This window comes from Anomaloglossus baeobatrachus, chromosome 1 (assembly GCF_048569485.1).
Source record: "Anomaloglossus baeobatrachus isolate aAnoBae1 chromosome 1, aAnoBae1.hap1, whole genome shotgun sequence".
Taxonomy (NCBI): domain Eukaryota; kingdom Metazoa; phylum Chordata; class Amphibia; order Anura; family Aromobatidae; genus Anomaloglossus; species Anomaloglossus baeobatrachus.
In genome coordinates, this window is record NC_134353.1 from 948,782,732 (window position 1) to 948,795,489 (window position 12,758).

The 12,758-nt window shown below is 59.2% G+C and overlaps 1 protein-coding gene across 2 annotated transcripts in view; it reads left to right on the top strand.

Annotated features, from left to right (window-relative positions):
* The first annotated feature begins 355 nt into the window (after nt 1–355).
* LOC142257197 (gastrula zinc finger protein XlCGF66.1-like) overlaps nt 356–12,758 on the top strand; it is a 45,063-nt gene continuing 32,660 nt past the window's right edge. For both annotated transcript variants that reach the window (XM_075329338.1, XM_075329329.1), the window contains exon 1: nt 356–450. The gene's annotated coding sequence lies outside the window, so the exon portion shown is untranslated. The remainder of the gene's footprint in view (nt 451–12,758) is intronic.

Here is a 12,758-nt window from a genome sequence, read left to right on the forward strand (position 1 = left end):
GCAGTCAGAGGTCAGAGAGCGGCACCAGGAGCAGTCAGAGGTCAGAGAGCGGCAGAACCACAGAGTCAGCAACCCGACTACACAGCAGAATCCAGCAGACTGAGCAACAGCCCCTGATCAATCATGTGACTAATCACATGACGGTGACATCACACAGGTCCTGTGAGCACAGGCTACACATAGATTGGAATTGATTTTTGGAGGAGGTCACCGCAGTCTCCACTCTGGACAATTCAGTGCTGGCGTCACAGTGAGGTCAGAGGTGTATCTGGGAGGGGGAATGTGACCAAGGCACAACTGTCAGGGGGGCTGCACAGCTGCATCCTGGTAACAGATCTGCACAAAGGAAGCCCCGCCCCTTCCGGTGATGTCATTCCTCTCAAGAAATCAGCTCCAATCTATTCTACACTGGACCATGAGAGCAGAAGCAACATTGGCTCTGAGGAGAAGGTGAGAGGAAACCCCGCACTACACATGAGGGAGAGACCCCGCACTACACATGAGGGAGAGAGAGCGACAGACCCCGCACTACACATGAGGGAGAGAGTGCGACAGACCCCACACTACACATGAGGGAGAGAGACCCCGCACTACACATGAGGGAGAGAGCGACAGACCCCGCACTACACATGAGGGAGAGAGCGACAGACCCCGCACTACACATGAGGGAGAGAGAGACAGACCCCGCACTACACATGAGGGAGAGAGAGCGACAGACCCCGCACTACACATGGGAGAGAGAGCGACAGACCCCACACTACACATGAGGGGGAGAGAGAGCGACAGACCCCGCACTACACATGAGGGAGAGAGAGCGACAGACCCCGCACTACACATGAGGGAGAGAGAGACAGACCCCGCACTACACATGAGGGAGAGAGAGCGACAGACCCCGCACTACACATGAGGGAGAGAGAGCGACAGACCCCACACTACACATGAGGGGGAGAGAGAGCGACAGACCCCGCACTACACATGAGGGAGAGAGCGACAGACCCCGCACTACACATGGGGGAGAGAGAGAGAGCGACAGACCCCGCACTACACATGAGGGAGAGAGAGACAGACCCCGCACTACACATGAGGGAGAGAGAGCGACAGACCCCGCACTACACATGAGGGAGAGAGAGCGACAGACCCCGCACTACACATGAGGGAGAGAGCGACAGACCCCGCACTACACATGAGGGAGAGAGAGCGACAGACCCCGCACTACACATGAGGGAGAGAGCGACAGACCCCGCACTACAGATGAGGGAGAGAGAGCGACAGACCCCGCACTACACATGAGGGAGAGAGAGCGACAGACCCCGCACTACACATGAGGGAGAGAGAGCGACAGATCCCGCACTACACATGAGGGAGAGAGAGCGACAGACCCCGCACTACACATGAGGGAGAGAGAGAGAGACAGACCCCGCACTACACATGAGGGAGAGACCCCGCACTACACATGAGGGAGAGAGAGCGACAGACCCCGCACAACACATGGGGGAGAGAGAGCGACAGACCCCGCACTACACATGAGGGAGAGAGAGAGCGACAGACCCCGCACTACACATGAGGGAGAGAGAGAGCGACAGACCCCGCACTACACATGAGGGAGAGAGAGAGACAGACCCCGCACTACACATGAGGGAGAGAGAGAGCGACAGACCCCGCACCACACATGAGGGAGAGAGAGAGCGACAGACCCCGCACTACACATGAGGGAGAGAGAGAGCGACAGACCCCGCACTACACATGAGGGAGAGAGAGAGCGACAGACCCCGCACTACACATGAAGGAGAGAGAGAGCGACAGACCCCGCACTACACATGAGGGAGAGAGAGCGACAGACCCCGCACTACACATGAGGGAGAGAGAGCGACAGACCCCGCACTACACATGAGGGAGAGAGAGCGACAGACCCCGCACTACACATGAGGGAGAGAGAGCGACAGACCCCGCACTACACATGGAGGAGAGAGAGACAGGCCCCGCACTACACATGAGGGAGAGAGAGCAACAGACCCCGCACTACACATGGGGGAGAGAGAGCGACAGACCCCGCACTACACATGAGGGAGAGAGAGAGCGACAGACCCCGCACTACACATGAGGGAGAGAGAGCGACAGACCCCGCACTACACATGAGGGAGAGAGAGAGCGACAGACCCCGCACCACACATGAGGGAGAGAGAGAGCGACAGACCCCGCACTACACATGAGGGAGAGAGAGAGCGACAGACCCCGCACTACACATGAGGGAGAGAGAGAGCGACAGACCCCGCACTACACATGAAGGAGAGAGAGAGCGACAGACCCCGCACTACACATGGGGGAGAGAGCGACAGACCCCGCACTACACATGAGGGAGAGAGAGCGACAGACCCCGCACTACACATGAGGGAGAGAGAGCGACAGACCCCGCACTACACATGAGGGAGAGAGAGAGACAGGCCCCGCACTACACATGAGGGAGAGAAAACGACAGATCCCGCACTACACATGAGGGAGAGAGAGAGACAGGCCCCGCACTACACATGAGGGAGAGAAAACGACAGATCCCGCACTACACATGAGGGAGAGAGAGAGACAGGCCCCGCACTACACATGAGGGAGAGAGAGCGACAGGCCCCGCACTACACATGAGGGAGAGAGAGCGACAGACCCCGCACTACACATGAGGGAGAGAGAGTGACAGACCCCGCACTACACATGAGGGAGAGAGAGAGACAGGCCCCGCACTACACATGAGGGGGAGAGAGCGACAGGCCCCGCACTACACATGAGGGAGAGAGAGCGACAGACCCTGCACTACACATGAGAGAGAGAGAGAGCGACAGGCCCCGCACTACACATGAGGGAGAGAGAGCGACAGATCCCGCACTACACATGAGGGAGAGAGAGAGACAGGCCCCGCACTACACATGAGGGGGAGAGAGCGACAGGCCCCGCACTACACATGAGGGAGAGAGAGCGACAGACCCTGCACTACACATGAGAGAGAATGAGCGACAGACCCCGCACTACACATGAGGGCGAGAGAACGACAGACCCCTCACTACACATGAGGGAGAGAGCGACAGACCCCGCACTACACATGAGGGAGAGAGAGCGACAGACCCCACACTACACATGAGGGAGAGAGAGCGACAGACCCCGCACTACACATGAGGGAGAGAGAGCGACAGACCCCGCACTACACATGAGGGAGAGAGAGCGACAGACCCCGCACTACACATGAGGGAGAGAGAGCGACAGACCCCGCACTACACATGAGGGAGAGAGAGCGACAGACCCCGCACTACACATGAGGGAGAGAGAGCGACAGACCCCGCACTACACATGAGGGAGAGAGAGCGACAGACCCCGCACTACACATGAGGGAGAGAGAGAGCGACAGACCCCGCACTACACATGGGGGAGAGAGAGCGACAGACCCCGCACTACACATGAGGGAGAGAGAGCGACAGACCCCGCACTACACATGAGGGAGAGAGAGCGACAGACCCCGCACTACACATGAGGGAGAGAGAGTGACAGACCCCGCACTACACATGAGGGAGAGAGAGCGACAGACCCCGCACTACACATGAGGGAGAGAGAGCGACAGACCCCACACTACACATGAGGGAGAGAGAGCGACAGACCCCGCACTACACATGAGGGAGAGAGAGCGACAGACCCCGCACTACACATGAGGGAGAGAGAGTGACAGACCCCGCACTACACATGAGGGAGAGAGACAGACCCCGCACTACACATGAGGGAGAGAGACCCCGCACTACACATGAGGGAGAGAGCGACAGACCCCGCACTACACATGGAGGAGAGAGAGCGACAGACCCCACACTACACATGAGGGAGAGAGAGCGACAGACCCCTCACTACACATGAGGGAGAGAGCGACAGACCCCGCACTACACATGAGGGAGAGAGAGCGACAGACCCCACACTACACATGAGGGAGAGAGCGACAGACCCCGCACTACACATGAGGGAGAGAGAGAGAGCGACAGACCCCGCACTACACATGAGGGAGAGAGAGAGACAGACCCCGCACTACACATGAGGGAGAGAGAGCGACAGACCCCGCACTACACATGAGGGAGAGAGAGCGACAGACCCCGCACTACACATGAGGGAGAGAGCGACAGACCCCGCACTACACATGAGGGAGAGAGAGCGACAGACCCCGCACTACACATGAGGGAGAGAGAGAGCGACAGACCCCGCACTACACATGAGGGAGAGAGTGACAGACCCCGCACTACACATGAGGGAGAGAGAGCGACAGACCCCGCACTACACATGAGGGAGAGAGAGAGCGACAGACCCCGCGCTACACATGAGGGAGAGAGAGAGACAGACCCCGCACTACACATGAGGGAGAGAGAGAGCGACAGACCCCGCACTACACATGAGGGAGAGAGTGACAGACCCCGCACTACACATGAGGGAGAGAGCGACAGACCCCGCACTACACATGAGGGAGAGAGAGCGACAGACCCCGCACTACACATGAGGGAGAGAGAGAGACAGACCCCGCACTACACATGAGGGAGAGAGAGAGCGACAGACCCCGCACTACACATGAGGGAGAGAGAGAGACAGACCCCGCACTACACATGAGGGAGAGAGAGAGCGACAGACCCCGCACCACACATGAGGGAGAGAGAGAGCGACAGACCCCGCACTACACATGAGGGAGAGAGAGAGCGACAGACCCCGCACTACACATGAGGGAGAGAGAGAGCGACAGACCCCGCACTACACATGAAGGAGAGAGAGAGCGACAGACCCCGCACTACACATGGGGGAGAGAGCGACAGACCCCGCACTACACATGAGGGAGAGAGAGCGACAGACCCCGCACTACACATGAGGGAGAGAGAGCGACAGACCCCGCACTACACATGAGGGAGAGAGAGCGACAGACCCCGCACTACACATGGAGGAGAGAGAGACAGGCCCCGCACTACACATGAGGGAGAGAGAGCGACAGACCCCGCACTACACATGGGGGAGAGAGAGCGACAGACCCCGCACTACACATGAGGGAGAGAGAGAGCGACAGACCCCGCACTACACATGAGGGAGAGAGAGAGCGACAGACCCCGCACTACACATGAGGGAGAGAGAGAGCGACAGACCCCGCACTACACATGAGGGAGAGAGAGAGCGACAGACCCCGCACTACACATGAGGGAGAGAGAGAGCGACAGACCCCGCACTACACATGAAGGAGAGAGAGAGCGACAGACCCCGCACTACACATGGGGGAGAGAGCGACAGACCCCGCACTACACATGAGGGAGAGAGAGCGACAGACCCCGCACTACACATGAGGGAGAGAGAGCGACAGACCCCGCACTACACATGGAGGAGAGAGAGACAGGCCCCGCACTACACATGAGGGAGAGAGAGCGACAGACCCCGCACTACACATGAGGGAGAGAGAGAGACAGGCCCCGCACTACACATGAGGGAGAGAAAACGACAGATCCCGCACTACACATGAGGGAGAGAGAGAGACAGGCCCCGCACTACACATGAGGGAGAGAAAACGACAGATCCCGCACTCCACATGAGGGAGAGAGAGAGACAGGCCCCGCACTACACATGAGGGAGAGAGAGCGACAGGCCCCGCACTACACATGAGGGAGAGAGAGCGACAGACCCCGCACTACACATGAGGGAGAGAGAGTGACAGACCCCGCACTACACATGAGGGAGAGAGAGAGACAGGCCCCGCACTACACATGAGGGGGAGAGAGCGACAGGCCCCGCACTACACATGAGGGAGAGAGAGCGACAGACCCTGCACTACACATGAGAGAGAGAGAGCGACAGGCCCCGCACTACACATGAGGGAGAGAGAGCGACAGATCCCGCACTACACATGAGGGAGAGAGAGAGACAGGCCCCGCACTACACATGAGGGGGAGAGAGCGACAGGCCCCGCACTACACATGAGGGAGAGAGAGCGACAGACCCTGCACTACACATGAGAGAGAATGAGCGACAGACCCCGCACTACACATGAGGGAGAGAGAGCGACAGACCCCTCACTACACATGAGGGAGAGAGCGACAGACCCCGCACTACACATGAGGGAGAGAGAGCGACAGACCCCACACTACACATGAGGGAGAGAGAGCGACAGACCCCGCACTACACATGAGGGAGAGAGAGCGACAGACCCCGCACTACACATGAGGGAGAGAGAGCGACAGACCCCGCACTACACATGAGGGAGAGAGAGCGACAGACCCCGCACTACACATGAGGGAGAGAGAGCGACAGACCCCGCACTACACATGAGGGAGAGAGAGCGACAGACCCCGCACTACACATGAGGGAGAGAGCGACAGACCCCGCACTACACATGAGGGAGAGAGAGAGCGACAGACCCCGCACTACACATGGGGGAGAGAGAGCGACAGACCCCGCACTACACATGAGGGAGAGAGAGCGACAGACCCCGCACTACACATGAGGGAGAGAGAGCGACAGACCCCGCACTACACATGAGGGAGAGAGAGCGACAGACCCCGCACTACACATGAGGGAGAGAGAGCGACAGACCCCGCACTACACATGAGGGAGAGAGAGCGACAGACCCCACACTACACATGAGGGAGAGAGAGCGACAGACCCCGCACTACACATGAGGGAGAGAGAGCGACAGACCCCGCACTACACATGAGGGAGAGAGAGTGACAGACCCCGCACTACACATGAGGGAGAGAGACAGACCCCGCACTACACATGAGGGAGAGAGACCCCGCACTACACATGAGGGAGAGAGCGACAGACCCCGCACTACACATGGAGGAGAGAGAGCGACAGACCCCACACTACACATGAGGGAGAGAGAGCGACAGACCCCTCACTACACATGAGGGAGAGAGCGACAGACCCCGCACTACACATGAGGGAGAGAGAGCGACAGACCCCACACTACACATGAGGGAGAGAGCGACAGACCCCGCACTACACATGAGGGAGAGAGACAGACCCCGCACTACACATGAGGGAGAGAGACCCCGCACTACACATGAGGGAGAGAGCGACAGACCCCGCACTACACATGGAGGAGAGAGAGCGACAGACCCCACACTACACATGAGGGAGAGAGAGCGACAGACCCCTCACTACACATGAGGGAGAGAGCGACAGACCCCGCACTACACATGAGGGAGAGAGAGCGACAGACCCCACACTACACATGAGGGAGAGAGAGCGACAGACCCCGCACTACACATGAGGGAGAGAGAGCGACAGACCCCGCACTACACATGAGGGAGAGAGAGCGACAGACCCCGCACTACACATGAGGGAGAGAGAGCGACAGACCCCGCACTACACATGAGGGAGAGAGAGAGCGACAGACCCCGCACTACACATGGGGGAGAGAGAGCGACAGACCCCGCACTACACATGGGGGAGAGAGAGCGACAGACCCCGCACTACACATGAGGGAGAGAGAGCGACAGACCCCGCACTACACATGAGGGAGAGAGAGCGACAGACCCCGCACTACACATGAGGGAGAGAGAGCGACAGACCCCGCACTACACATGAGGGAGAGAGAGCGACAGACCCCGCACTACACATGAGGGAGAGAGAGCGACAGACCCCGCACTACACATGAGGGAGAGAGAGCGACAGACCCCGCACTACACATGAGGGAGAGAGAGCGACAGACCCCGCACTACACATGAGGGAGAGAGAGCGACAGACCCCGCACTACACATGAGGGAGAGAGAGTGACAGACCCCGCACTACACATGAGGGAGAGAGAGTGACAGACCCCGCACTACACATGAGGGAGAGAGAGTGACAGACCCCGCACTACACATGAGGGAGAGAGAGTGACAGACCCCGCACTACACATGAGGGAGAGAGAGTGACAGACCCCGCACTACACATGGGGGAGAGAGAACGACAGACCCGCACTACACATGAGGGAGAGAGAGTGACAGACCCCGCACTACACATGAGGGAGAGAGAGCGACAGACCCCGCACTACACATGAGGGAGAGAGAGCGACAGACCCCGCACTACACATGAGGGAGAGAGAGCGACAGACCCCGCACTACACATGAGGGAGAGAGAGCGACAGACCCCGCACTACACATGATGGAGAGAGACACCGCACTACACATGGGGGAGAGAGACCCCGCACTACACATGGGGGAGAGAGACCCCGCACTACACATGATGGAGAGAGACACCGCACTACACATGAGGGAGAGAGACCCCGCACTACACATGAGGGAGAAAGACCCCGCACTACACATGGGGGAGAGAGAGTGACACACCCCGCTCAACACATGGGGGTGAGAGAGCGACAGTCCCCGCACTACACATGAGGGAGAGAGAACGACAGACCCCGCACTACACATGGGGGAGAGAGAGCGACAGATCCCGCACTACACATGGGGGAGAGAGAACGACAGACCCCGCACTACACATGGGGGAGAGAGAACGACAGACCCCGCAGCACACATGGGAGAGAGAGAGCGACAGACCCCGCACTACACATGGGGGAGGACAGACCCCGCACTACACATTCGGGAGGACAGACCCCGCACTACACATTCGGGAGGACAGACCCCGCACTACACATGGGGAGAGAGAGCGACAGACCCCGCACTACACATGAAGGGGAGAGAGAGAGAGCGACAGACCCCGTACTACACATGGGGGAGAGAGAGCGACAGACCCCGCACTACACATGAGGGAGAGAGAGAGCGACAGACCCCGCACTACACATGAGAGAGGACAGACCCCGGACTACACATGGGGGAGAGAGAGAGAGCGACAGACCCCGCACTACACATGAGGGAGAGAGAGAGCGACAGACCCCGCACTACACATGGAGGAGAGAGTGACAGACCCCGCACTACACATGAGGGAGAGAGTGACAGACCCCGCATTACACATGGAGGAGAGAGAGTGACAGACCCCGCACTACACATGGAGGAGAGAGAGCGACAGACCCCGCACTACACATGGGGGAGGACAGACCGCGCAATACACATGGGGGAGAGAGAGTGACAGACCCCGCATTACACATGAGGGAGAGAGAGCGACAGACCCCGCATTACACATGAGGGAGAGAGAGCGACAGACCCCGCACTACACATGGAGGAGAGAGAGTGACAGACCCCGCATTACACATGAGGGAGAGAGAGCGACAGACCCTTATTACACATGAGGGAGAGAGAGCGACAGACCCCGCACTACACATGAGGGAGAGAGATCGACAGACCCCGCACTATACATGGGGGAGAGAGAGCGACAGACCCCGAATTACACATGGGGGAGAGAGAGAGACAGACCCCGCACTACACATGGGGGAGAGAGAGAGCGACAGACCCCGCACTACACATGGGGGAGAGAGAGCGACAGACCCCGCACTACACATGGAGGAGAGAGAGTGACAGACCCCGCACTACACATGGAGGAGAGAGAGTGACAGACCCCGCACTACACATGGAGGAGAGAGAGCGACAGACCCCGCACTACACATGAGGGAGAGAGAGCGACAGACCCCGCACTACACATGAGGGAGAGAGACCCCGCACTACACATGAGGGAGAGAGAGTGACAGACCCCGCATTACACATGGAGGAGAGAGTGACAGACCCCGCATTACACATGGAGGAGAGAGAGTGACAGACCCCGCACTACACATGGGGGAGAGAGAGTGACAGACCCCGCATTACACATGGAGGAGAGAGAGTGACAGACCCCGCATTACACATGGAGGAGAGAGAGTGACAGACCCCGCACTACACATGGAGGAGAGAGAGCGACAGACCCCGCACTACACATGGGGGAGGACAGACTCCGCACTACACATGAGGGAGAGAGAGAGCGACAGTCCCCGCACTAAACATGGGGGAGAGAGAGCGACAGACCCTGCACTACACATGAGGGGGAGAGAGAGCGACAGACCCCGCACTACACATGAGGGAGAGAGAGCGACAGACCCTGCACTACACATGGGGAGAGAGAGAGCGCGACAGACCCCGAACTACACATGAGGGAGAGAGCGACAGACCCCGCACTACACATGAGGGAGAGAGAGCGACAGACCCTTATTACACATGAGGGAGAGAGCGACAGACCCCGCACTACACATCGGGGAGAGAGAGCAACAGACCCCGCACTACACATGAGGGAGAGAGCGACAGACCCCGAACTACACATGAGGGAGAGAGAGCGACAGACCCCGCACTACACATGGGGGAGAGAGCGACAGACCCTTATTACACATGAGGGAGAGAGAGACAGACCCCGCACTACACATGGGGGAGAGAGAGAGAGACAGACCCCGCACTACACATGGGGGAGAGAGAGCGACAGACCCCGCACTATACATGGGGGAGAGAGCGACAGACCCCACACTACACATGGGGGAGAGAGCGACAGACCCCGCACTACACATGGGGGAGAGAGCGACAGACCCCGCACTACACATGGGGGAGAGAGCGACAGACCTCGCACTACACATGGGGGAGGACAGACCCCGCACTACACATGGGGGAGGACAGACCCCGCACTACACATGGGGGAGGACAGACCCCGCATTACACATGAGGGAGAGAGCGACAGACATCGCACTGCACATGGAGGAGAAGAGAGCGACAGACCCCGCACTACACATGGGGGAGAGAGCGCGACAGACCCCGCACTACACATGGAGGAGAGAGAGCGACAGACCCCGCACTACACATGGAGGAGAGAGTGCGACAGACCCCGCACTGCACATGAGGGAGGGAGAGAGAGCGACAGACCCCGCACTACACATGGAGGAGAGAGAGCGACAGACCCCGCACTACACATGGGGGAGAGAGAGCGACAAACCCCTCACTACACATGGGGGAGAGAGAGCGACAAACCCCGCACTACACATGGGGGAGAGAGAGCGACAGACCCCGCACTACACATGAGGGAGAGAGAACGACAGACCCCGCACTACACATGGGGGAGAGAGCGACAGACCCCGCACTACACATGGAGGAGAGAGAACGACAGACCCCGCACTACACATGAGGGAGAGAGAGCGACAGACCCCCGCACTACACATGGGGGAGAGAGAGCGACAGACCCCGCACTACACATGAGGGAGAGAGAGCGACAGACCCCGCACTACACATGAAGGAGAGAGAGCGACAGACCCCGCACTACACATGAGGGAGAGAGAACGACAGACCCCCGCACCACATATGAGGGAGAGAGAGCGACAGACCCCGCACTACACATGAGGGAGAGAGAGCGACAGACCCAGCACTACACATGGGGGAGAGAGCGACAGACCCCGCACTACACATGAGGGAGAGAGAGCGACAGACCCCGCAGCACACATGGGGGAGAGAGAGAGAGCGACAGACCCCGCACTACACATGAGGGAGAGAGAGCGACAGACCCCGCACTACACATAGGGGGGAGAGAGCGCGACAGACCCCGCACTACACATGGGGGAGAGAGAGAGTGACAGACCCCGCACTACACATGAGGGAGAGAGAGAGCGACAGTCCCCGCACTACACATGGGGGAGAGAGCGACAGACCCCTCACTACACATGGGGGAGAGAGAGCGACAGACCCCGCACTACACATGGGGGAGAGAGAGCGACAGACCCCGCACTACACATGGGGGGGAGAGAGCGACAGACCCCGCACTACACATGGGGGAGAGAGAGCGACAGACCCCGCACTACACATGGGGGAGAGAGAGAGCGACAGACCCCGCACTACACGTGGGGGAGAGAGAGAGTGACAGACCCCGCACTACACATGGGGGGGAGAGAGCGACAGACCCCGCACTACACATGAGGGAGAGAGACCCCGCACTACACATGAGGGAGAGAGAACGACAGACCCCGCACCACATATGAGGGAGAGAGAGCGACAGACCCCGCACTACACATGGGGGAGAGAGAACGACAGACCCGCACTACACATGAGGGAGAGAGAGTGACAGACCCCGCACTACACATGAGGGAGAGAGAGCGACAGACCCCGCACTACACATGAGGGAGAGAGAGCGACAGACCCCGCACTACACATGAGGGAGAGAGAGCGACAGACCCCGCACTACACATGATGGAGAGAGACACCGCACTACACATGGGGGAGAGAGACCCCGCACTACACATGGGGGAGAGAGACCCCGCACTACACATGATGGAGAGAGACACCGCACTACACATGAGGGAGAGAGACCCCGCACTACACATGAGGGAGAGAGACCCCGCACTACACATGAGGGAGAGAGACCCCGCACTACACATGAGGGAGAGAGACACCGCACTACACATGAGGGAGAGAGACCCCGCACTACACATGATGGAGAGAGACCCCGCACTACACATGAGGGAGAGAGACACCGCACTACACATGGGGGAGAGAGACCCCGCACTACACATGAGGGAGAGAGACACCGCACTACACATGAGGGAGAGAGACCCCGCACTACACATGAGGGAGAGAGACCCCGCACTACACATGATGGAGAGAGACCCCGCACTACACATGAGGGAGAGAGACCCCGCACTACACATGAGGGAGAGAGACCCCGCACTACACATGAGGGAGAGAGAGACCCCGCACTACACATGAGGGAGAGAGAGACCCCGCACTACACATGAGGGAGAGAGTGACAGACCCCGCACTACACATGAGGGAGAGAGCGACAGACCCCGCACTACACATGGGGGAGAGAGCGACAGACCCCGCACTACACATGGGGGAGAG